Source organism: Tenrec ecaudatus, chromosome 8 (assembly GCF_050624435.1).
Source record: "Tenrec ecaudatus isolate mTenEca1 chromosome 8, mTenEca1.hap1, whole genome shotgun sequence".
Taxonomy (NCBI): Eukaryota; Metazoa; Chordata; class Mammalia; order Afrosoricida; family Tenrecidae; genus Tenrec; species Tenrec ecaudatus.
This window is the reverse complement of record NC_134537.1, coordinates 149687876-149712582: the sequence shown is the minus strand read 5'-3', so window position 1 is coordinate 149712582 and position 24707 is coordinate 149687876. Positions and strand designations below refer to the sequence as shown.

At 40.1% G+C, this 24707-nt stretch overlaps 1 non-coding gene across 1 annotated transcript; it reads left to right on the top strand.

Annotated features, from left to right (window-relative positions):
• The first annotated feature begins 22458 nt into the window (after window positions 1-22458).
• Window positions 22459-22565, top strand: LOC142455700 (U6 spliceosomal RNA). The gene has a single exon (XR_012785850.1). It is a non-coding gene; the product is annotated as a U6 spliceosomal RNA (small nuclear RNA).
• Window positions 22566-24707: the final 2142 nt, after the last annotated feature.

Here is a 24707-nt window from a genome sequence, read left to right as displayed (position 1 = left end):
TACCATAGCTGTATAAGTTTTTCAATCAGAGAGTGAGTGGGTTTCTGTCCTTCACATATAAAGTTGGTGACTCATTTTTTCCATGTCTTTGAAAAATTGTGCTGGAACGTGGATCAGAATTGCAGTGAATTAATAGAGTGCTTTCAAAAATATTGGTATTTCCACTGTATTAATTCTTCCTATCCATGGCAATTAGAGGTTCTTCCATTTATGTAACATGCCTTTGATTTCTTTAGAAGTATTGAATTGTCCACCCCTTTCCTCATACTCCCTTTCCAAACTCCCGATACCCTTCTGTTTTTGTTCTGTTTTGTTTGTTTAATTTTTTTTTTGCTATGACTGCACATTCCTATAAGTAATCCTTGGTTCACCTAGTGTTCTGTTTTCAGTAAAGTAAAAAAAAGTATTGAATTCATTTATTTATTAAAATAGTTTTATTGGTATATACTTCATATATCAAAGAATTTAAGCAATCATGTTAAGATTTGTGCAATCATCACTACAATCAATTTCAGAGTATTTTATCCTCATATTCATTGTTAGTAGTTCCTCAGTGTCCTGCCATGCCTTTATCCAAGTACTATCTCTATAAATCTACCTATTTGGATTCTTTATGCAGAAAAATATACAAACCACAATCATAAAAATTACAAACAAACAGGAAATCAAAAACAATGACTAGACAAAACATAGTAGAACCTCAATCAAAGAGAATGGAGAAAATATTAAAAAGTGAAGCAATTTTAAAATGGGCCAGAAGAGAGGGCAGAGATAAGAGTATTGCTTTTTAACTTAGCTACATCTGCCATTATGGACCGTATAGTGCTCTCAGAGGTCTTCACACCCCTCGACTGTGACCTCCGTAAACTTTCATGTGAGGCCTCTGTGGAGTGAGTTTGTGCTTCCACTGTCATCCATAGCCTTCTGCAAACCACGTGTTCACAGTTTAAACTTGTTAGGAGTCCTTCATCGTTTTCTTTCTATGAATCTTTTGAAGTCTTTATCAGGTAATTACAATGCCATTCTTCTTCCTCGGATCTTCTGGCTTTGTGTTTTAGTCACTTGCTTGACCCATTCTTTCTTGCTTCTCTGTTGGAACTGAGGTTTTCTTGTATTCCAAAGATGTTGCGGTATTTATATTTATTTTTTAAATATCTTATTAGGGGCTCATACAACTCTTATCACAATCCATACATATATATACATCAATTGTATAAAGCACATCTGTACATTCTTTGCCCTAATCATTTTCAAAGCATTTGCGCTCCACTTAAGCCCTTTGTATCAGGTCCTCCTTTTTTTTCCCCTCCCTCCCAGCTCCCCCCTCCCTCATGAGCCCTTGATAATTTTAGATTATTATTTTGTCATATCTTGCCATGTCTGGTGTCTCCCTTCACCCCCTTCTCTGTTGTCCGTCCCCCAAGGAAGAGGTCACATGTAGATCCTTGTAATCGGTTCCCCCTTACCAACACACTCACCCTCTACCAGTATCGCCCTTCACACCCCTGGGCCTGAAGGTATCATCCACCCTGGGTTCCCTGTGCCTCTAGCTCCTATATGTGCCAGTGTACAACCTCTGCTCTATCCAGTCTTGCAAGGTAGAATTTGGATGATGGTAGTTTGGAAGCGGGAAAGCTGTATTCTTCATCGGTATTACATCGCACCCTGACTGACTCATCTCCTCCTCTAGACCCCTGATGCCTTATCCCTGATCCTTTTGGCACCTCGTGATCACACAGACTGGTGTGCTTCTTCCATGTGGGCTTTGTTGCTTCTGAGCTAGATGACCGCTTGTTCAACTTCAAGCCATTAAGACCCTAGACACTATCTCTTTTGATAGCCAGGCACCATCAGCTTTCTTCGCCACATTTGCTTATGCACCCTTTTGTCCTCGGCGATCGTATCATGGAGGTGTGAACCCAATGACATGATTTTTTGTTCTTTGATGCCTGATAACTGATCCCTTCAGGACCACGTGATCACACAGGCTGGTGTGTTCTTCCATGTGGGCTTTGTTGCTTCTGAGCTAGATGGTCACTTGTTTATCTTCCAGGCTTTAGGACCCTGGACACTATCTCTTTTGATAGCCGGGCACCATCAGCTTTCTTCACCATATTTACTTGTTCACCCGCTTTGACTTTGGCAGTTGTGTCGGGAGGGTGAGCATCGTAGAGTGCCAATTTAATAGAAGAAAGTATTCGTGCAGTGAGGGAGTGCTTGAGTAGATGCCCAAGGTCCTTTGGCCACCTTAATAATAAACCTATAAATATAGACACATAGATCTATATATATATGTACATGTCTTTGTCTAGACCTCTATAAATGCCCTTTGTCCCCTAGCTCTTTCCTCCATCTCCCTTGACTTTCCTTCTGCCCACTACCATGCTCCGTCCCCACCTGGATTACAGCTATACCTCTTCTTTATGTAACCTTACCCTTGATCATTCCCTACCAGGCCTGCCACTCTCCCCTCACCACAAATTGGGTCCCATGTTGTTCCCTTGTCCCTGTGTTTGTTAACACCACTTCCTTACCCCCCCCCACCTCCCCCTATCTCAAGTCCCCCCAGAACTGTTAGTCCCATTGTTTGTCCTCCAGATAGTTCATCCAGCCTGTCTTATTTAGTCAGACCTGTGGGGATAATAACATGCACGAAAACAAGACAGAGGAAAACAAAGCAACAGCATACAACTAGACAATAAAACAACAACAACAAACAACTGACAAAGAACAAAACAAAACACATCCAGAATGAAAAGCTAGTTAGCTCAAGGATCGTTTGTTGGCCCTTAGGAGTGTTTTCCAGTCCAGTCTGTTGGGGCACCACGCCCTGGGCCCCAAAGTCCACTTTCAGCATTCCCTGGGGACCTTGGATAACTTTTAGAATATCGTGGGCTTTCCTTCTTGGAATTCTGCCTTCATCTGGGGAGGAAGCCCTCACAGGCCATAGAGGGGTTCACAAGGGAGGGAATCAAAGCTCATTACCTGTCACTCCAACTGAGCTCCCAATCACTTGGTAGGACTAATTTGCCAGTCAATGTAAGGGAACCATCATGAAAGTGGGTCCTTTATTCTTAGTCAAGTTGCATCAGATGTGAAAAGAGAGAGATGGCAACCACACCAAGACCTTCCCAAATTGTAGATCAGTGAGCAAAATAAAGCATTCAGTTTTGTGGTAATTTGTCAAGCAGTTACAAATAACTGATATAATCATATATATCCATTTTATTCTTTACTGCGTGTTCATGGTGGCGGAAGCATCTCAGCGCTGGCGTGGGTCTCCACGTGGCTCCTCAGCTCTAGGGCTCTGGTTTCATCAGCCTCTCTCCATGTGACTTTTCAACATGAATGTCACACTGGGAGTGTGTGTGTCCTGCCTCCACGGAGCTATTTATCGCCTTAACACCTCCCAATGAGGTCATCCAGCTGTGACCTGATTGACAGGCTAGACTCTACCCTTCCACAAATTGACAACAGATTATGTAACTATCACAAATTCTTTTCTATCAAAAGGCATCTCACCCATTCTAGTATTTGTCACAACAGAATAGTTTGAACCATTCTTAATCTTCCCCTGTAATTCAATGTATATGACTTTGTGTCTAATTTCTTTTGTTCACTGCAACTTCTGTGATATTCATTCTTGTTGGACATCATGGCAATAGTTTGTTGTGTTTAATGGTTGAGTAGAATTGCCTGGTATAACTATTAGACTGTGATCATTCTTCTGTTGATGGAAATTTAGTTTTGCCTAATTTCTGAAAATTATAAATAACTTTCCTTTTTTATTGAAGATATAAATATTTGCTTCTATATTTATTTTTTGCTGATCTTCTTTTAAAACATGGGAATAAAATAACCACATATGATCAGTGTTTTTCCAACGTAGCCATGTTTCCTTCCTGGGCAGTTGGGGCAGTCAGGGATCTGAGGGAAGTCACTGTCAGCTTCCTTCAAGCCTGGATTTTGCTTCTCTCTTCTTTGATCCTAAAGACAATAAACATTACATTTTGGTGGTCAATATTGCCAGTGCTCTAGACTCTCTGTTATGCATTTTTCTATATATATTTGTATATGAAACCCAGGATGGGTGAATCTGTAGAGACTATAACTAAATTAAAGATTCTATAATTTAGTTATAGAAACTATAACTAAATTACAGGGGGTGTGCCAAGGGAGGTGAAGGGTAAGGGGGAGCTGATAAGAAGGAGTTCAAGAAGAAAGAAAATGTTTTGAAACTGATTGTAGTAGTGATTGTACAACATTGATTGATATGCTTGAACTATGTAATGGTACAATGTCTGGATTAGATCCTAAAAAATAGCTTTAAAAAAAGGAAAAAAATATAAATAATTTGCTTAACATTATTGGTGTATAAGTTTCCATCTCCTTTTTCTTGAGTAAATTACTGTAGTAGAATTTCTGGTTTATAGGGTAGATATTTATGTACCTTAAAAAAACTAGATAAATATTCATAAACTTGATTTTTAACTCCCCATTTATATTTACATCTTATATACAAATACATAAGCAACTATCATTAGCAGGTGCTCTTCCTAATATACTTAGGGTTTCTTTAACTGTGTTTTATCCAGACATACTGGTTTACATTTATTTTGGAGATGCCTACAACCCTGTAACTGAGAAAAATAATCTGTTAAATATAGATAAGATTAAAGACACAATAGGGAAAAGGCAATGATTTATCCAAAGAAGTGAAAATACAGAATTTCAGGCATTGTAATATTTTTGTGATGTTAACCTGGGCAGAAACATTTTTTAGCTAGCCTGCTTCTATCAAAAGCAAAGATTCCCATTTATGTATTTTTTAAGCACCTTAGCCAGCATTTATTGTTTTCTTATTTATTTATTTTCATAAATCATTTTTGGGGGCTCTTTTAACAATCCATACATCAGTTGTTTCAAGCACATTTGTATATATGTTGTCATCATCATTTTCAAAACATCTTTATTCTACTTGAGCCTCTGGTCTCAACTCCACTTTTTTTTATCCCTCCCCCACCCTGCTTCCCTCATGAACCCTTGATAGGTTTCCACAGGGTTAATTGCTTGCCACGTCCTGCCAGTCTCCTGTTTGGGAAAAAAAAATGAGTCCAAAGAGTACTTAATGATTCTTTGCTAAAATGCATTTTTTATTTTGGGGTTACATATTTAAACATAGATTTTTAAAAAATAAATAATTTTATTGGGGCTCATACAACTCTTACTATGATCCATACATACATCGATTGAGTAAAGTACCCTTATACATTTGTTACCCTCATCATTCTCAAAATTTGCCATCCATTTGGGTTCCTGGAATCAGCTCATTTTCCTTTTTTCCCTCCCCCTCCCTCCCCTTTCCCCCCTCCTTCATGAACCCTTAATAACTTATAAATTATTACTCTATCCTATCTTATACTGCCCAGCATCTCCCCTCACCCACTTTCCTGTTGCCTATCCCCCAGAGAGGAGGTTACATGTAGATCCCCAAGATCGGTTCCCCCTTCCTATACCCCCTTCCCTCCCAGTGTCACCACTCTCACCGCTGGTCCTGAGGGGTTCTTCCATTCTAGATTAAACATAGATTTCTAAATAGTGCTATAAGGTTTAGAGACAAAAATGTTAAATTTAAACTTTCCACCACTGTAAATGATTGTGTTGAAAGTTGATTAACAAACTTCTGAAGTTTTAGTTAGTGCAGACTATGTTGGGGAGAGGTTGACAAGTACGATGTCCATAAGATGAAGGGTGGCTTTCCCTTCAAAAATGTCTCAGTGCCTCTTATTTGTAGGACAGAGTGAATGGTCATTTATTTAAACGTTGAAGGAACTGCCAAACTGTCTTCTAAGATAGTTTTATGACTTAATCCCCATTTGTCTCATGTTCTTTGGGCATGTCAGGGAAGACCAGTCCCTGGGGAAGAATTTCATGCTTGGTAAAGTATAGGGACATTGAAAAAGAGGAAGACTCTTGATTGATGGATTGACACCGTACCTGCAACTATGACTCAAACGTAGGGACAGCTGTGAGGTTGGCTCATGACTAGGGTGTTTCATTCTGTTGTGCAGAGGGTTGCTATGAGCCAGAACCAACTTGACAGCCCCTGACAGTAACAACAAAGCATGAGAGATCAGTAGCTACTTCTTCCTCAAGGTTTGGTGGTATTAAATTAAATTTTTAAAATTGCCTTTCCAGTGTGTGTTTATTCATGAGCCATTTTGTTCAGCCTATGTTCAAGTCTTTGCTAATTAAAAAATAAATCATTTCATTGGGAATTGGGTAAGGGTTTACAAAGAAGATAATCAGTTTTACATTCCATGATTCAATCACATTATTTCATTTCATTCATTGCAGTCTCCACAATGCAGCATCATCCATCCCAACTCTTGCTTGTGTTTCCCTATCTCCATTGTTTCTTTTTTCCTCACCCTTCTGAACTTTGTCCTGGAGTACACGCTGCCCCATCGGTCTGGAATCATTGGTTATTCTAAAATGTGTACATCTCTATAGTGCTATTGACCTCCTCACAGGCCTAGCTATTGTTTGCCTGGAAATTGAGCCACCAGAGTGAGTGCAAGTTCAAGTTCAGACTCAAAGGGTACCCTAGGGCCATCCTTCAGAGGTACCATTCATCTCTTCTGACCAGCATTATTGGTATCTGTTATGATTTTCAGTTTTGTTTCACATTTTGCTCCCCCTCTATCCAGGACCTTCTAGGGAAATCTGTTGCAGGGAGGTTGGTAGTGGTATCCACACGGGTCTCATTCTTCTGGTGGCGCTGTCGTTTTTAGGTGCTGTCAAGTCACTTCTGGTTGAGAGTGGTCCTGTGTACAACAGAGTGAACACTGCCCAGGCCTGTGCCATCATCACAATGGTCCTTGTGTTTGAGCTCATTTTTGACACCACTGTGTCGATCCCTCTTGTCAAGTGCCTTCCTTTTTCGTTACCTCTCAACTTCGGCAAGCATGATGGCCTTCTGCAGGGACTAGTCTTACCTGGCAATGTGTCCAAAGTACATGAAACAAAGTCTCATCATTCTTGCCTCTAAGGAGCAGTTTGGCTATGCTTCTCCCAAGAGAGATTTGTTTGTTCTTTTGACAGTTCCTGGTGATTCCAATATCCTTTGCCAGCACCATAACTCTAACGCATGAATGCTTCTTCATTCTTCCCTATTCAATGCCCAACTTTCATATGCATATGAAGGAATTGAATATACCATGGATTGGGTCGGCTGCATCTTAGTCCTGAAGGTAGCATTTTTTGCTTTTTAATACTCAAAAAGAGATCCTGTGCAGTATATGTATCTAATGGCAATTCATCTTTTGCTCTCTACACTGCTGTTTCCATGAACATTGGTTATGGAGTCAACCACGATGGAATTCTTGGCAACTTCAATATTTTCTCTATTTATCATGATGCGAATGTGAGGATTTTTGTTTTCTTTACATTGAGTGGTATTCCATCCTAAAGGCGATAATCTTTGATCTGTCTTCATCAGCAAGTGCTTTAAGTTTCTTCATGGACAGCAAAGTTGGGTTATCTGCATATAACAGGATGTTATAAGCCTTCCTCCAGTCGTAATGCCACATTCTTCTTTATATCATCCAGCCTCTCCTATTATTTGCTCACTCTTTATATTGAGTAAGTTTGGGATGAGGCTACAACACGGATGCACATTTTCCCCTGATTTTAAACCATGCAGTATATTCCCTTGTTCTGCTTCTTGATCCATATACAGTTTTGGAACTCACTCTCTTCTCACAATTATTTCTACTTCATTATAATCCAAACCATTGAATGCTTTGGCATCATCAATAAAACAGAAGTAAACATATTTCTTGTATTCTCTCCTTTCAGTCAAGATCCACCTAATGTTACCAATGATACACCTTGTTCCACATCCTCTTCTGAATCTGGCCTCAACCTGTGGCAACTTCCTGTCAAAGTGACCCTTTAGGACAGAGTAAAATTGCTTCAGAGGTTTCCAAGACTATAAATCTTTATGGGCGCACATAACCTCTTCTTTCACCTACTGAGAGACTGGTGAATGTAACCACTAACTGTCCAGTTAACAGCCTGCTATCAGAGACCTCTACACACACACACACATACACACACACACAGCTTAAGAATCTCTTAGCTCCCTCATTTTTTACTAGAATTGAAATCTTTCTATGGTTGGATATTATACCATATATCCATTTCTATTTTTCATTGCTCCCAACCATAAACCACTGGTTCTGTTTTTTACCTTGTTTAGTTTTACGGATAAAACCTTTCATGTATGTGTCCCTATTTACAAAGGTCCCCTTGCTTCTGGATTTATATTTTTAAAGTTTTGTTGAGCTTGAAGACTGTGTTGTACAAATGGATACTTGATCATCAATCCTCTATTGGTTCAGATAAAACAGACAATGGTAAGATGATTGGATACTTCAAGAGGTCCTTCAATTTACTGTCTGAGTCTTATCTCCTCAGAAGGATTTTTAACTACTTGGGGAACAGGTGCTTCAAAAATAGGCTTTTATTGTGAATAAGGTGAGATGTTTATATTTCCCCACCATCAGTTTGTTTTTAACAGTTTAAGTTACTTGTAAGTCCTCTCAGCCCAGAGCTTACCCAACCCTCCCTCTTTTGATATCTCTTCTCCCTCATGTGCATTATAAAACCCTTCACCCAAGTTTATATTTGGTACACCCTAGTCGTTTGTTTCATCTTCCCTGCCTTGATCTGCTTCTCTTCATAACCTTCCAAGACTGTCCCCTGTAGACTGAAAATCTGTTCCTTGACTTTCCCCTCTTATAACAGTAGTCTTATACAATATTTGTACTTTTGTGATTGACTAGTTACTCTAAGAATAGTTCCCTTGAGGTTCCTCTACGTCATGAGGTGCTAAGTAGTTTCATGAGTACCTTTTATCAATGTGTAGCATTCCCTGGTGTCCATGTGCCAATGCTTCTTGATCCATTCTTCTACTGGTGGGCGTTTGGGTTGTGCAGGGACAATGCATTAAGTATTGTGACTTGCCTAGTCAAAGTTTTTAACTCTGACCAAATAATTTTTCCCTTCATGGGCCTGAGTAAGTAGGTATGGGAAGATACTGATAATATTCACCTGTAATTGTAAACGGGACTCATTGGAATGTTAGCCCTATGGGTATAAAATGAACCCTCTGAGAAACAGGAGAGGGATCTCACTATCAGCAAGAGCCAGGATCATGGCATCCCTGTGAGGTGGACTTCCTGGATCCAGAAGATAGCTGTGAGATCAGAGAAGCAGCAGCAGAACAAAGAGACGGGAATGAAGCAAAGCAGTGGACTTGACAGCTCATGGAGCAAATAAAGCTGAGTGCTTTGGGCAAGAAGCTGGCTTGTGGAGTGGGGTGCCTCTGGGCACTTGATTGGGAGAGCTAGGCTTGCAGGCCCACAGAGTTTGAGCTGACTGCCTACAGGTGAGGCTTGCATGGCCTGTGGGCATTTATTAACAGCTCTGAAATAATTTTATAAAATGCCGTGATCAACAACTGTATCCTGTATCCTGAGCATTGTTCATTTGCATTGCAAGCTATTAACTTCCTTAATCAACACTAATCATAAGAATTGTCTCTGGGAGATCTGTGTAGCCATTGCAATGAATATTAGAACCTGGAGAGGAAGGAATATTATTTGAGTAACAGAACACACAGGTTTCCATCTTCTTGCTATTTTGAAGTGTTTCGATGAACATGGGTGTGCATATGTCTCTTCATGCTACCCCTCTCAGGATCTATACCCTGCAACAGGATTGCTGGAATGTATGGAGTTTCTATTCCTTATTTTTTGAGGTAATGTCATATTGCTTTCCACCATAGTTGTGCGTTTTTCCTGTCCCACCAGCAGTGGGGAGTGGGGACAGGTTTTATGCTCTGGTTTTCTTAGAGTGCGAATCACCAGCATTCAATTTGTATTTTGGATACTTTGCCAATTTTGTTAATTACCTTGACTCTTTGGGGGCAGGGGAGCAATAAAAGAACTAGCAAAAATGAAATCCACTGCTGTTGAGCCAATTCCAACTCATAGCATGTCTATTATTGAATAGAGCTCTGTCCCATAGCATTCCAAGGTTGCCCCTCTTTAGGGGAATACACGGCTACATCTTTCTCCCATTGAGTGTCTGGTGATTCCCAACTGCTGAGTTTCTGTTACAGCCCAGGGACTTAACCACTGTTCCACCCATGCTCCTCACAGTGACTGCAGGCCATTGTAACTGTGGGCCATTCAGAATTGTGACAAGTACCTTATTCCTTTAGATTTGTGGCAACATTCCTATGAAAGTCATTTTTCTAGAATGAGCGAGAAAGGTAAACAAAGCTTATTGTACATTTTTGGTTTGCTTTTACTCTGTGATAGTTTCATAATCTTGATCATCGTGGTTCCTAAGCTTATCAGTACCTAAAAGTATATCCCATGATGACCCACTCAAAGAACACTATCCATTATATAATATATATCCACAGAATTTTAGTAATTTAAATACCTGTTTTTAATCTGGAATCATTTCAGCAAGACTGTCATTCAATAATAATTTCCATGAGATAGCATACACCATTTAGTCTCAGTCTTTTGTTGCATTGAGAATGCTGCATTGTTGGTTCTTAGTGTTCATTTTTAGGGTGTAATTCCCAATTCAGAATTAATTTTTTAAAATTAATATTCAATCTTTGGTGGCCAGAGGGTATAATGGTTTAATGATAAAAACTGATTCTGTTACAATTAGCTTGAAAGTAGAGAATATTCAGAGCTGGGCAAAGAAATAATGGGAAATGATTTTTGATTGATTAATTTTCTAGGGCAGACGACTAAGAATGTCCATTATTCCCAAAATAGCCCAGAAATGTAAGTCAATTTCATGCTAAAAATATCAACAAATTGATTCTTATTTTGGTTTAGAGAAACATGAGTGAGGAGCAGAAAATATGAGAGCATACATTTTTTTCAGGGAATTTGTCCTACCCAATAACAAACTGTGCTGGGAAACTATTATATTAAGGGTTATATGGTACTTGATAAGAATAGGTACCTAAGTAAGAAAAGAGAACTCAGAAAAAGTCTAATTTATGTGATAGCTTTAGTACATGATGGAGTCAGCACTTCTAATGGGTGGAGAAAATCTTGATTATTTAGTCAATGATCTTGTAGCAATTGGCTGAATTAGTAAGAAATTTAAGTTAGAATCATTCTTCACATTTCACAGAGTTATAAAGCTTAGCTGGATAAAAAATTAAATGCTTTGGAAAAATCTTATTACACTGTAGATGGAAGTTTCTCTCTAATCTTTCACTAGAAAAAGATTCATGGAAATGAGCACATATTTGATTTCATAAAGTTTAGAGTTGCAGTATGGAAAACTGTATTTCATTCAATCTGTATTATATAGTTAGTACATGCAAGGCACAAAGAGAGAAAATATATAGCCAATATGGCATAAGCTGAGTTAATACTTACATGTATAAATGATTCTATAAATAAATGTTAGGTGCTATCAAGTTGGCTCCAACTCTTACTGACCCTATGTAGAATATAATAAGACACTGTCCCTTCTGTGTCATCTTCGCAATATCACATCAGCCATAAAATTGTTTTAAGTATCCACATTCATCTGCACACATATTCCATGAGGATTCATGAGTGTTTATTGTACTGAAAGCATTGTTTGTTAGTACTCAATAAGTATTATAGTATCTCTCTACTTTGGGTCAGATATTGAAATTCATAGAGGTATAGAGGACATGATTCCTAAGTAGTTGATGTAACAGTGATCAATTTAATATAGAAAGAGCTTTTAAATAGAAGAGGTTAGTTAATTTGCCTGTAAGAGTAACTCTGCAGTCCTTAAAAAAAATCTATATGAAGGGACCCTAAAATTCTAAGCTTCTGCACTCAATCATTTGTTCAGAGTTTAGCCGATTTCCTGTCCCTATCCATCCAGGTAGAGAAGAGTGCCATTCCTTCACAGATTGGATCAGCTTTAAGTGCTGTTTCCATGGATACACTGATTATCTAATGCCTCTATAAGATCTGTATGTTCAGTTACTGATATCAAGATGATTCTGCTACCAAGTTGATTCTGTTGCCTAAAAACCCTACAAGACAGGGTAGACATGCCCACATGGGTTTCTGAGACTTTAATTTTTCACAGAAGTAGGCAGGCTCATCTTTCTCCTGGTAGAGTGCCTGGTGAGTTTGAACCACGGACCCAGGGGTTACCAGGGCGTAACCCAAGGCATAACCCACTATGTAACTGGTGCTATCAATCAACTCCAAATTACAGTGACTCTATGTTGAACAGAACAAAAGATTTCCTGGTCTTATGTCATACCCATCCTTGTTGATATGTTTGAACCTGTTGTTTCGGCCACCATGACGATCTTTCTGACTGAGGGGCTCTGTTCTTTGCAGATGTTGCCCTTTATGAAGCAAGAGGCTCTGGTGATTCATCCCTCCGGAGGACATGTCCAAATCAATGGGATGAGTGCTCCCTGACCCCACCCTCTCTTCTGAGGAGTGTGCTAGCTGTCTTTCCTTCGGGACAGATTTGCTTGTTTTTCTGGCACTGTGCATTCAGTGCTTGTTTTCTACACCGCCAACAGTGAAGGCAGTTCTTCCATCTTACTTTCTCATTGTCCAGATTTCACCTGCATATGAGATAACTCAAAATATCAGGATCAGGAGCACCTTAATCAATAAACTCGTTTGACTTCTTGACTGCTGCTTCCACGAGTACTGATTGTGGAGTAAAGTAGAAGGACCACATTGACAACGTCCATTTCTTCAATATATACACATGTTATTTATGGGCCCAGTAGTGAGAATTCCAGAATATCCCTTACATTTTTACTTATAAAATAATCTAACTTTCTGTCCATTCACTCTATGGAGAAAGTTCATACTGCCCTGAGAATTGTGGATAATGGTGGAGCAATTATTTTGGCCAACTGAAAGATGGACACTTTATCTGAGCATCAATTTGGATAGGTTAGTTTGGCTAGTAAATCAATTTACAGAGTTCTGATCTCAAACCCATGCTACCAGCCCCATTTGTTATGATGGCCAGGGGCTCAGAAACACTTCCCTCTTTTCTTTATAGGAAAATATAATTGTGTTCATCTGGTTTCATGTAATAAGAAGATGCTTGCAGGCTGGTTTGCCATGGTGTAAAATACATCTCTGACATTTTCTGTCAGACTTCCCTTGAGTGAGAATACAGCTGTGCCAACCCAGAGAGGCATGTTACACATTGATTCTTCCACTTTGGGTCTCCTTATAGTCTGGGGAAAGGAGGAGACAAGTCATCCATACAGATAACGGCGTGTAGGGTGCAGAAAGGACAAAGCAAAAAGACAGCGATGATCTTAGAGGAAGGAGAATTATAGATGAATCTATACCTTTGACATTTAAAAATATTTTTATTTTTACAAAATATTTTGTATAATGAAAAAATATATTTTGTAAAGGTGAAAAAATAGCCCTGCACCTTTGGAACAGTTTAGATTTATGTGTGACCAGATAATTACTGAAAATGCCCTGTGATACTGTGTCTTACTTTCATCATATTGTTGCTGTTAAGGAGCAATGAGCTGGGTATAACGCACGGCAACCCTGTGCGCATCGGAGTGAAAACTGCGAGCCTGTGCCATCCCCATGCCTGTTGTTATGTTTGAGCCCATTGTTGCATCCATTGTGTCAATTCTTTTTTTGTTTTTGAGGGTTTACCTTTTTTTTTTTCAACTTTACCAACCGTGATGTCTTTTCCCAAATACTGGCCTCTACTGTTATCATGGCCAAAGTACATGAGATGAAATCCTGCCACAGACGCTTCTAAGCAATATTATGTCTATACATCTCTCAAGATAGAATTGTTTGTTCCTTTGGCAGTCTGTGGTATTTTCTATATTCTTTATCTGCACTACAATTCAAACACATCAATTCTCCTTCTGTCTTCCTTATTCAATGTCCAATTCTCACCCTTATTCAATGTCCAACTTTCACGTGCATATGAATTGATTGAAAATAGCACGGCTCGGCCAAAGACCCTTTAGTCTTCAGAATAACATCCTTGATTTTCAACACATGAAAGAGGTCTTGTGTGGCAAATTTACCCAATGCAATGTGCTAATTTGATCTCTTGATGGCTACTTCTGTTAGCATTGTTTGTATTGCCAAGCAAGAGGAAAGGCTTGACATCTTTAAACTTGTCTCCATTTATCATGATGTTACCTATTGGTCCAGTTGTAAAGATTTTGGTCTTCATGATACTGTATTATAATCCACACTGAGGGGTGCAATTCTTGGTCTCCATTGAGAGATGCAATTCTTGGTCTTCATCAGGAAATGCTTCAAGTTCTCGTCACTTTCAGCAAGTAAGGTGGTGCCCTCTGCGGATTTCAGGCTGTTAACCAGCCTTCCTCCAAATCCTCATGCCGCATTCCTTTTCGGGTCACTCAGCTGCACTGATGATCTGCTCGGCATACATACTGAATGAGTATAGTGAGGGGACACAACTCTAATGCGCACCTTTCCTGATTTTAAACCACACCACGCCCCCTTGTTCTGTTCGTACACTGCCTCTTGATGCACATGAGCACAATGAAGTATTTTGAAATTTACCTTCTCAAGGTTATCTATATTTGATCAATTTCAAACTGAAGCTATTGGTAGAATTCTTCAATTTTGGCATCCCTTTCTTTTGTTGGTGCTTAAATCAAGTCACTTTGCTGGTCTGTGGCGGCTTGCGTGTTGCTGTGATTCACTGGTGTTTCAAATACCAGCAAGGCCACCACAGTGACCAGGTTTCCACAGAACATCCAGACTATGAACAGATTACAAAACAAGGGATACACTCTTCCCTTCAGAGAAATTAGCCACCGAAAACCTTCTGGACAGCATCAAAATATTGTCATCATGATGTTTTAACACAAATAGTATATGTAAGTGACTTTAATGAATAGAAATTAATTTTTTCACCACCAAAGAGACTTGAACTTTTAATTCAGGATATGGACCAGCTCCTGAAGTCAGGGAAAAGTTAGCTCTAAAAGGTCCTTTTCTAAGTTTCTGTTCTCAGTTCTGTGAAGATCATCCTGTAACAGGCATTTTCCCTTCATTTGTGCTCTTTTCCCTATGGGGAAAAATGTGTCTTTTTAATATATTAGAGTTGATTAACTTAAACATGCTCTACATTGATGTGACCGCACTGACATAACAAAGAACACCATATTCTGTCTATAAATGAGGGGGTTAGGATGTGCAGTGTGTATTTTGGGGGGATAGAGTTCAGTCCATAGCTCTGTAGAACGACACACAGGGGCATCTAGAATCAGATGCATGTGTCATCGGGAGCTGAAAACCAAGACAGTGTGTGATTCCTCCCGCTGAATACACACAGGAAAGTCGAAGGCTATGGGCTTTCAGAGTCTTTCAGAGAGAATTCAGAAGCAAAAAGATCCTTCCCTGAGAAATTTGAGATTCTTAGTTTTATTTCCCTCACACATGTCTCAAGTACTTTTTTAGTTCTCAAGAAGCTGGGAGCGAGGAGGGACTATGGCCACCAGATAACCAACACTGGAAGACCTCCAGGTTCTATTGGGAGGAGAGCCTGCCTTTCCAGGCAGGCCGAAAATCAACATATAAGTTAAGTAAACCAACGTTTCTTCAAGGGGGAGAACAGCAACACTTACTGACAGATACTCTTTTGCCGATGACCAGTGTCACAGGCTGCTTCGGTGAGTCTTGCACAGTCCCAGCACAGTGGATGTTTGCCTGCCCATGTAGTGACGCAGCCAGTCAACCCTCTTCACTCGCTGGCCTCTGAGGGCGCTTCAGGGATAGAAGATCAGGTGGGCAATTTGCTGCAGGTGTTCTCAGTACCAAAGCTACACTTTGGGGCCATTTTTCCCTTCCTCCTTTCCTGCTACATTCTTCAGTGCCCTCCCTCCCACAAACCACACACACCCCTGGCATACATATGCAACTCACACTACCAAAGGATCAGAAATTAAAATGTAGGCAAAGGGTATGAATAGACAATTCACAAGGGATGACCACCAAATGCCTAACAAACACACGGGGACATGCTTATGACCACTGGCCATCTGGGAGATGCAAATCCAAACAACGAGATACCACCTTACACTTACAAAAATAGCCCAATTAAGAAAACAAAACAGAGATCAATAAACACTGGATCACTGGATCAGGTGCTGAGATTGGAACTCATACATTGCTGATGGTTTTGCAAACCTGTAACACCATTGTAGAAAGCTATATGGCACTACCTAAAACAACTGGGAATAGAAATACCATATGACCCGGCAATACCTTTGCTGGACATCCCCCCAGAGAAATAAGAGACAGAATGCAAACACACATATGCTTGCCCATGTTCTTTGCAACACAATTCTTACTGGCAAGAAGCTGGGGACAAGCCAAATGCCCAGCAGTAAAAGGATGGCTAAAGAATCTCGGTGCATGCACACATAGAGTATGACGTAACCATGAGAAACTGGGGCAAAACCATGAAACACTTCATGACATGACTAGACCTGGAAGCCATGATGGTGAACAAAGTTAGTCAACCACAAAAGGAACAATATTGTCTGAGTCCAGTACCATAAGGCTGGTTTCTGCTCTCAGGTCATTTGATTGAATCGGGTCTCCCAAGTAAGGAAGTAGAGAACCTGCCTAGTGCTCATAGACCATAAATCACTGCCCTTTCATAAGTACACCACCAAAGCCACTTCGAAAGAGGAGACCTCACCTCACCGTGGGTCAGGGACTCGAGATGGGGGGAGAAGGGGCAGAACGTTCAGTTGCTCCCATGCCACATAGTTCCTCTTCAGACCCTAAGTGACCCGATGCACAAGAAATCAAAATGTCACACCATCCTCCCAGTAGTTCCTATGTTCGCACCCAGGGTTGGAGCCACCATGTAATCCACCTCACTGAGGAGCGTCCCCTCTTTCACTGGCTCTCAGCTTTTCAAGCGCAACGTTCTGCCCCACAGACTGATCCCTTCTAATAGCATGTCCAATGTCTTGTCCTCCTAGTTCCTAAGGGACATTCTGGCTTTACCTCTTCCAAGCCAGACCCATTTGTTTTTACAGCCCATCAGCATTCTTCATGAAAACCTTTGTTCAGAGGTATTGATTCATCCTCAGGACGCCTATGTATATGAGATGATTGGAAATACCACAATTTGGGTCAAGTGCCCCTAAGTCTCCAAAGTGACATTCTTTGCTTTTTCATACTCTAAAGAAGTTCCAAATCCGAACCAAACTCACTGCCACAGAAGAGATGCCAACTAAGCAAGCCTATGTGACAGGGTAGAACTGTCCTTATGAATTTCTGAGAATGTAACTCTTTACGAGGGTAGCCTTGTAAACCAGTATAGTTACATGTAATGAAAATTTTATATCACATGATTTTTAATGATACACTAGATATTTGATCCAAGAAACAGATTCCATGCTTTACTCAAACACCAGGTTTATTTTTGGACCATTTTGGTATGCCATGAATTTTCCAAGGATGCAATAATCATGAAAATATACTCTTTTTGATGAGATTTTTATCAAATTCTATGGACTGTTTTGGAAAATCCCATTGCTCCTGCTTATTTCTAATTCCATATACCTGCACGGATTTGTGTTTATCAGGATCTCATTGTGACCGTTTACAGCGTCCTCCGGCAGGCCTGCCCAAGCACTCACTCACTAAAACCCAGGTTGTTGTTAGGTCGCCTCAGGTTGGTTCCAGCTCAGCCACCTTGTGTAAACCAGAATGCAACACGGTCTAGTCCTGTACCATTCTCACAGTTGTTATATTTATCCCTGTCACTTTAGTCATTATGCCAGTTTGTCTTTTTGAAGGTCTATTGAAGGTCTCATCTATTTTACCAAGCTTCATGTTTTCTCCAGGGATTGGTCCCACCTGATAACCTGGCCAAAGTATGTGACAATGCTTCCAAGGAGGATTCTAGCGGGTTTTAAATATCATTTTATTGTAAATAATTTTATGTTTCTATTTGACACTAGGATAGTTTATGGTTTTGAAAATTTTTCTAGAAAAATTATATTATATTTTGATTTTTAAATAGAAAATGGCCTTGTCTTATTGCTAAAGCGTGAAAAGGTTCAAAATGGCAAATCCAAAAGACTTTTTTGTTTTTGTGTGAAGAATGTCATCAGATTTTAGATTCTCTGTTGACCATGGGAAATTTAGGTACCTGAATACCATTCCAGAAATTTAGTCCTAGAAGTAATTCTGGATGAAAATCATCCTAAATGGACACTGTTGGCTGCAGTGAAAAGAGGACATTTAACATAGCGTGGTAGCTATCTGGAGAGATGCATGTCTTTGGAAGTCATATGGTCATTCAAAAGTGTCCGGAGTGTTGAAATGACCAGATCATCTAATCCAAGACCCTTTATCCCTTACTAATTCTCATTTTCAGGGTCCCAATTATTATTCCACCAGCACCATTAAGTTTATGATCTATTAGGACAGTGTTTAATATATTTTAACATGCCTTATAATCACTGGCAGGCTAATTAAAATGAAGATTATTAAACCCCATCCCCAGAGTTACTAATTTAGTATGTCTGTAATAGAGCTTGAGACTTTATATTTCTAACATCTTCCCAGGTGGTTCCTGTCAGGGACCCATAGTCTCAGAAGCACATCAGAGATGCTAGAATTCAATATACATTTATTTTCCCCTGTTTATTTTGACATGCTTTTAAAGCAAGCGGCATGTTTTTTAGGGAGGTGGGGCAGGGGATGGGACCAGAAATACTTTTTATACATGAGTGTCGTTGTATCAGGTGACACCGAGTTGGTTCCAACTGCTAGGGACTCTGAGTCCCACAGAACAAACACCTCCTGGTCCTGTGTCATCCGCACCACTGTTCTTAGGTTGGAGCCCATTGGTGCAGCCACTGTGTCAATCATCTTGTCAAGGGTCTTCCTTTTCCTTCGCTGCCCCTGTTCTTTTTGAGAGACTGGTCCCTCCGGATGAAATGTTAAAAGTTCGTGAGATTAAGTCTCCTTCTTGCTTCTCAGGAGCATTCTGCCTTTCTTCTTCCAAGACGGGTTTCTTAGTTGCTCTGGCAATCCATGGTATGTCAGAGTTTTCCACCAGCAGCCATAATTCAAGTGCACCAATTCTTCTTCAGTCTTCCTTATTCAATGGTCAACTTTCCCATGCAGATGAAGCAACTGGAAATTCCATGGCTTGGGTCAGGTGCACTTTAGTCCTCCAAGTAGCATCCTTGCTTTACAAGACTTTGAAGCGGTCTTGTGCAGCACATTTGTTCAGTGAAAAAAAACAAACCAAACCAAAAACTAACCTTGAGTATATCCCAGCTGATATTTCAGAACATCTCAGGACCAGAATACACAAGTGCAAACCCTGAAGTCTTATGTGCTGTATCTGTGTGTGTGTGGGGGGGGGGAGGGGGGCAGGGCACAAGGGTAGTCTGAAGTTTTTTCAAGGTCGATACTGCCAGAAATATTTCATGTTTTTATATAATCATCTAAATCACCTGGAAAAGAACCGTTAGCCTCTTCAGGACGTCTCATTGGAGAAATTTCCCATGGCCAACTGACTGTACTGTCTAGTGTTGTATTACAATATCTTTTTAAAACACACATATGAATGCACACATACACCCTAGTACATACGTGGCATAGATTGAGTAAAAGGTCCACCATGTGCTTCAATTCCAAAAACTGTGTCATAGGCACTGAATTTTAAGTAATCGATGGCAATTAGAAGACATCATGACATTTTTGTTTGATAAATCATTTTGATTCAATGTTTCACTTCCAGGTATTTAGCTAGGAAACTGGGTTGTAAGTGGAAGAGATAGCCAGATTAAACCTATTTCAAAAGCAAAAAGACAGAATTCCTTTTTACTTACTGGCTTTTGTGAAAACTCATCCAGTATAAAGGCCCAGTGAATCCTTCACAGTGCGAAGCTACTTCTTGTTTTAGTTTTGTTTGTTTTGTGGAACGTTACTCCTGGTGTCCTTCTATTAGTGTGTAATTCTCATACATTGCAGAGGGCTCTGTAGGAGATTTACCCAATGTACTCCTGAAATTTGAGAACATCTTAGGAACAGAATACACAGGAAAATTTAGACCATAATACTCTGATAGTTTGTAGTACATGTGCTGTTGCCCTACTAAGCAAGAAAGTGACTCATGAGTGAAGTTCAATGTCTTGTACTTTTTATTTATCTTCTTGTACTTATTCTTGTATTTATAGAAGATGCTTAATACCAAGAGCAATAGTTCCTCATGAGTGGAGGTGATCCAGAATCAGTGTTCATGGAAGCAGTAGTCAAAGAGATCAAATGATGCTTAGCACAGAGTAAACCTCACAAGCACTCTTTAAAGTGTTGTAAAGTCAAGTTATTACTTTAAGGAGTAAGATGCAACTGACCCAAGCCATGGTATGTTCAATGATTTCATATATGTGAAAGGTGGACCCTAAATAAGGAAGACTGAAGAAGAATTGATGGGCTTGAATGATAGTGTTGGTAAAGAATACTAAAATCCCCACACATTGCCAAAAGAACAACAACAACATAATCTGTCTTGGAAGAATAACAGCCAGAATGCTCCTTAGAATCAAGATTAGCGAGACTTAGTTTCACATACAAGGACAAGTTGCCGAGAGACCCAATCTCGGGAAGGACATCATGCTGGATAAATTAGCGGGGCAGTGAAAAAGAAGAATGATTTGCTTCTCTAACACCCCACTCCCAAGGTGTGTAACCAGGTTGACTTTAGAAACAAATCCAGAGACAATCATATGTGTGTTAGAGAGAACTTTATATCTAAGAGCAGTTCTGTATTGAGAAAATAAAGTATCCCAGTCCCGATTGTAGACTTCTGACTCTGAGGGCAGCACTTGGTACCTCACTTGAACTGATTGAGGGTAACTAGGAGGCCACACTGAAAGTCTAAAGGTGTAACAGGGTGGGGGGAGACACTAGACCTTTCCACCACTGACTGCAGCAAAAGCAATAGGGCTGGCAGGGTGTAAGCCTATCAGACACAAAGGCTGAGGACTAATAGGGTATACGTGATGTCAGGTAAGCGGATCCCAGGATATGGACTCCTGAAAGAAAGGGGGACTGGGATGAGGGATTATATCAGGTCCGGTCCCTATTTAACAGAGAGATATCATATACTCTGGGTCAGGGCATCAGTCAGACTTGGAACTCTTTATACAGCCTTCCTTCTTTCCTTTCCTTTCCTTTTCCTCCAGTGTCTATCGAGGTAAGAAGGCAGGACAAGCAACCCCATGGAAATAGCAATGAGACCAGGACCAATGGTTGTTATTGGTGGGCATGGAAGGGAAGGAGGCAGGGGGAGGGGAATGGTGAACCAACAGTGGCAGGGACAGGGGAATAATAAGGGTTACAAAATTTACAGGGAGTAGGGTATAGTGTTGTTGGTCAGATTAGATCAATCAAAAAGTGTCTGAGAGGAATTAGTGAGAGGTGAATAATGGACAAGCATAATAATGGAGAAGGAAGAAAGAAAATAGAAAAAGAGAAAATAGAAGAAGAAAGTAAAAATTTTATTTATATAATTATTATATATGATTAATAAATATAGGTGTATTTGCATATGCATGTATATATATATGTAAGTTCAACAAGGAAGCAGATGGACTTTGGACCTCTACTAAAATCTCCCCTAAGTACAAGAATAGTTTTGTTCTAATGTGGCACTGTGTGATACTCACTTTCCAACCTGATCACTGAAGAAAAATGGGTGCATAAGCAAATGTGGTGAATAAAGTGGATGGTGGATGGCTATGAAAAACATACCATCTGGGGTCTTAAAGGCAAACACATGGCAATTGAGCATGGAAGGAAAAGAGCCTACATGGAAGAAGCATACCAGCCTGTGTGATCATGAGGTTATCAATGGCATTAATTATCAGAAGTTCAGAAGCAAGCAATCAAATGAATGTGAAGGAGCATGGACAAAGTGAAGACCCAAAACCCACCTGCAAGACAATTGGACAGGCTCTCACAGAGGGGCCACGTGGAGGGGGGGTGAGAAATTCAGGCAGAAGTAAAGCACTAATGAAATTCATAACTATCCTCTGGCTCTTTAATATTTCCTCTCCTTTCTATTAAGGCTTATGTTCCATCTCATTAATACTGTTAGGCCTACCTATGTTCAGGCATATTAGAAACATCATTTAATACAAGAATGCCAGGATCGATGACCCTACAGAAACAGCGAGTGTAATGAAAACCTGAGGATATGGGAAGAGAGGGGGAGGAAGGGGAACTGAGAGCAATAATGACTGTATGTCTCCGCTCGAGGGGATAAAATAACAGAATTGTAGCTGAAAAAATATATATGGATGCTAGTAATAGAATATTAATAATAGTGCTTGCTTCGGCAGCACATATACTAAAATTGGAACGATGCAGAGAAGATTAGCATGGCCCCTGTGAAAGGATGACACGCAAATTCGTGAAGCATTCCATATTTGAAAAAAAAGAATATTAATAATAATACACAACAGTAACAAGGGTTCCTTGGGGGAAAGGGAAGGTGGAGAGGGGGTACAGGGTAGGTGATATTAAAGAATTCAAGAATAAAGAAAATGTTTTGAAATTGACTGTGGTAGTAGCAATTCTACAATTATGTTTGAACGATTGGAATTATGGAATGTTATGACATCTGTAAGAGCTCCTAATAAAATGAGGAATTAAAATTAAACAACAACAGCAAAAAGAAAAAGAGGAAGTATGTTAGACAGGATTCTCTAGAGAAACAAAATGCTAATAATTTTATATATATTTATACAGATAGATAGGTAGATAATATAAGAAATCAACAGTTAATTAATCTATAAAGCAGTACAAATGGCTCAGTGCAATTTACTTCTATGAGACAACAAATACACTCGCAGTCCTTCAAGTCCTGAGGGCCACTGGGTAGTCCTCTGTAGATAGCAATTCAGGCTACCCAGCCACAGGCAGCAAACAGCAAGGCAGGTCACCAACAGTCAGCCAGATGACAGTGTCCGACAGTCCCCAGCTCAAGACATATAAGTTCCAATAATGTGGTGAAGCAGGTCTTGAAGGAACCTCAAATTACAGTGACACAGTCCAGGGGTTAGTCATCCCACAGGTGGTGTAGCTTGCAAATTGAGGCAAAGAACAAGCAAGGCAGCAGCACACTGGTCCAATAATCAAAGAACAAGAGACAAAAAAGGTGAGGCTCACAGAGCCATTTATCTCTTTGCCCTTCAATTCATCCCACACGTGCTCATTGGCCATTTTGGCACAATAAACGTTAACTATCTCGGGAAGTCTCCTGAAGATGGGTGGACTCAGTGGCTACAACAATGGGCTCGCACATAAGAACAGTTGTAAAGATGGCAGCGGACCGTGCGGTGTTTCCTTCATGCACCGGGTCACTACGTGTCGGAATTGAGGGCACCTAACAATAGCAGCAACAACCACAAGGAGCCCTGGTGGCTCACTCAGTGCTAAACCTGAAGATCAGCGTTCTGATCCACGAGCCGCAGTCTGCTTCGGCAAAGATGTATATAGCCTTGGAAGGGCCCTGGAGCAGTTTGACTCTTTCTTACAGGGTTACTATGAGTCAGAAACAACTCAAAGCCAAGGGTAAACAAAACCACAACATATTTGTGGTAATACATTTAGGTAGGCAATTGAATTATTTTATTAGATTATAAGAAAGAGTGCGGAAAGGTATGGAAAAATTGGGTATGTTTTAAAAAATCATTTATTGGGGATTCAAACAACTCTTATCACAATCCATACATACATCCATTGTATGTCAAACACATTTGTACAATTGTTGCCATCGTCATTCTCAAAGCATTTGCTTTTTTCTACTTAAGGAGTTGGTAACAACTCATTTTTCCCCAACCTCCCTGCTCCCTCCTCTCTCTTAAACCTTTGATAATTTATACATTATTATTATTTTGTCATGTCTTATACCATCTGACGTCTCACTCCCTTCACCCACCTTTCTGTTGTCTGTCACCCAGGAAGGTGGTTATATGTAGATCCTTATAATTGGTTCCCCCTTTCTACCCCACCCTCCATCCACCCTCTGGCATAGCCACACTCACCACTGGTCCCCGAAGGGATCATCTGTCTTGGATTCCCTGTGTTTCTGGTTCCTATCTGTACCAGTGTAAATTCTCTGGTCTAGCCAGATTTGTAAGGTAGAATTGGGGTCATGATAATCTGGAGGAGGAAGCATTTAATAATACAAATAATACCCACATACCATACTTTCTTTCCACAAGATGTGTTATGTACCAACCTTACTCTTTGATCAGTGCTCTCCACCCTACCCCTTGCCCTAGATCTAAGTTCCTTTAGATCCCCCTAGATCCCTAGTGATTGGCAGAGAAAACATTGGGGCTACTAACCAGAAGGTCAGTAGTTCAAACCCACTAGGCACTATGTGGGTAAAAGATGAGGCAGTTTGATTCCATAAAGTTTTATAGCTTCTGAAACTCTACTGAGCCATCTACCCCCTTGTAGGGTCACTGTGAGTCAGAATCAACTCAAGGGCAGTGGGTTTTTGATGTCCCTTGGCTTTTGAATACATGAATACTCGGTCGGCCTTTTGAAGCTTGGAATCAGATC